The 2,434-nt window shown below is 62.2% G+C and overlaps 1 protein-coding gene across 3 annotated transcripts in view; it reads left to right on the forward strand.

Annotated features, from left to right (window-relative positions):
* The first annotated feature begins 296 nt into the window (after positions 1–296).
* PRMT2 (protein arginine methyltransferase 2) overlaps positions 297–2,434 on the forward strand; it is a 35,838-nt gene continuing 33,700 nt past the window's right edge. For 2 of the 3 annotated variants that reach the window (XM_073888918.1, XM_025863454.2), the window contains exon 1: positions 335–494. The gene's annotated coding sequence lies outside the window, so the exon portion shown is untranslated. The other variant, XM_073888919.1, reaches the window with a different exon arrangement.

Here is a 2,434-nt window from a genome sequence, read left to right on the forward strand (position 1 = left end):
AAGGGAGGTCCTGCTCCAGAAGTCGGCCACTTCTGTCACCACAGTGGGTTCTGTTCCCCCGGCCAGGACGGGCCCCGGGCCCAGCCGCCCAGCTCCCCCCAACCCGGGTCGGACCCCGGCCCCCGCGGCGACCCCAGCGCCCACCCGTCGCAACAGGAGGTTCGGCTCTCCCGCCCGCGCCGCGGCGGGACGCGGAACCCGGGAAATGCGCCTGCGCGGGGCTCTCTTCCCAGGCCAGGACCTTCTCCCAGACGGGCCTGAGCGACTGCGCCTGCGTGCGGCCGAAGGCGGCGGCTCCATTCTCCGGACGAAGGGGCGAGTACAGACTGCGCAGACGTGGGGAGGGGGGCCCAGGGAGGGGCTCCGTCCGCGGCCGGCCTGCGCGGACTGCGCCTGCGCGAGCCGAGGGCGGCGGCTTGGGCTGTTGGTGGGCGCCGTCCGCCTCTCCGCACCCGCGGTGTGGACGCAGAACTCAGCGGAGAAAGGCGGCCGAGGTAGGTTTCCCGTGGGCAGCTCGGGCGGCTGGACCGCACTGAGGCAGGACGTGCCAAGTGAGTCTTTTCCGGGCGTGTGCGTCAGTGGGTCGACCGAGGCCTCTGCCCCCTGAAGACCCCCAGCCTTCCCGGCTGCGAACTGGGCGCTCCAGCGGCCGACCGCAGGCTGGGCGACGGCAGCGCCACGCCCCTTCCTCCGAGCCACGCCCCCCCCCCCCTCCCCCCCCCCCCCCGCACCACGCCCTGCCCCGCCGCGCCTCTCTCCGCAGCCACGCCTTCTCAGGGCCGCGCCCACCTCCCTTCCGGGGGCGCGGCCCCTCCGAGCCCCGTCCGTTTCCGCCTTAGCCCGGGTCCTGCTCCTGCGTCGGAGCCCTCCGGCCCCCCCGCCCGTTCCTTCTCCTCCCACCCCGCTCATTGCCGTTGGCCGCTAGTCTCTGGGGATCCTCGGTCCTCTCCCCCCACCGCCTGGTCCGCCGGCCTGGCCCTGCCTGGTCAGCCAGGCCGCGCCCCACCCTGCTCTAGCCCCCCTCCTTCAACCCCGCCCCGTGCGGGCTCCGTCCCACCTTGGCCCCAGTGCCAGGGTTTGCCAGTGAAAATGCAGTGTGTATGTAAGTGTGTGTTGCTAACCTTAAAAAAAAAAAAAAGAAACCCTGCTGGTTGTTTTAGCAGCAAAAATGGGTTTATTTAAGAATGGCATAGAATTACAGTCCAGGATAAGGAAGCTAAGGCTGGGAGCTGGAGGTGTAGTGGCTTCTTGTTGGCGGGGCTGTTGCCGGGGCAGGAGGAAGCCCTTTCTTCTGCTGCACGAGTGAAGTAGTTCTCCCCTGCAAGGCCTGCCTCTCTCTGCGGGGCGTGCAGGTGGCTCCCCTCGCTGGCCTCCCAGGTCCATTCTAAGCAAGCTCTCTCCTATTAATTTTTACGCTCTAATTACAGATGTCACAAAAATAAGTATTAAGTCATGATAAGTGAAGCATGCATTTTAAACAAAGAATTGTTAGGTAATAAAAAGCCATCTTGGAGCATAGTATGGATTACACTGCCACTGGGAAAAAATGAGAATGAGAAGGGAAACCCTCTGCAAGATGTAGAACTTGGTTCCTGTTAGTGGAAACGCTTGAAGTCCCCAGATGGTGTTGACCTTGAAAATAAAACAGCCGGTTATTGTACCCGCAAATTGGGTTTGTTCAGAAATGACAGGAGTTGCAATTTCAGACGTGCAAAACTAAAGGCAAGTCTGGCGAATGTAGGAGAGGAGGGTTACTTTACAGAGAAAAAGGAGGAAGGTGGGAGGAGCTGCTTTGAAGGAAAACCCATTCGAGGGTAGTGAGTGTGGGGTGGCGACAACCTCCCATTGGCCGGGCTGTGACACTGTGACACGGTCTGCCATTGGCCGGGCTGTGACACTGTGACACGGTCTGCCATTGGCCGGGCTGTGACACTGTGACAGCCTCCCATTGGCCGGGCTGTGACGCTGTGACAGCCTCCCATTGGCTGGGCTTTGACACTGTGACAGCCTCCCATTGGCCGGGCTGTGACACTGTGACAGTCTCCCATTGGCTGGGCTTTGAAACTGTGACAGCCTCCCATTGGCCGGGCTGTGACACTGTGACACGGTCTGCCATTGGCCGGGCTGTGACACTGTGACAGCCTCCCATTGGCCGGGCTGTGACACTGTGACACGGTCTGCCATTGGCCGGGCTGTGACACTGTGACAACCTCCCATTGGCCAGGCTGTGACACTGTGACAGTCTCCCATTGGCCGGGCTGTGACGCTGTGACGGTCTCCCATTGGTCAGGTTGTGACAGGGTGACAGTCTCCCATTGGCCGGGCTGTGACGCTATGACAATCTCCCATTGGCTGGGCTGTGATGGTCCCTATTGGCCGGGCTATGACACTGTGACAGTCTCCCATTGGCCGGGCTGTGACACTGAGACAGTCT

This window comes from Callorhinus ursinus, unplaced genomic scaffold, assembly GCF_003265705.2.
Source record: "Callorhinus ursinus isolate GAN/ISIS: 27379988/994484 unplaced genomic scaffold, GSC_fseal_2.0 scaffold98, whole genome shotgun sequence".
NCBI classification, from domain to species: Eukaryota; Metazoa; Chordata; class Mammalia; order Carnivora; family Otariidae; genus Callorhinus; species Callorhinus ursinus.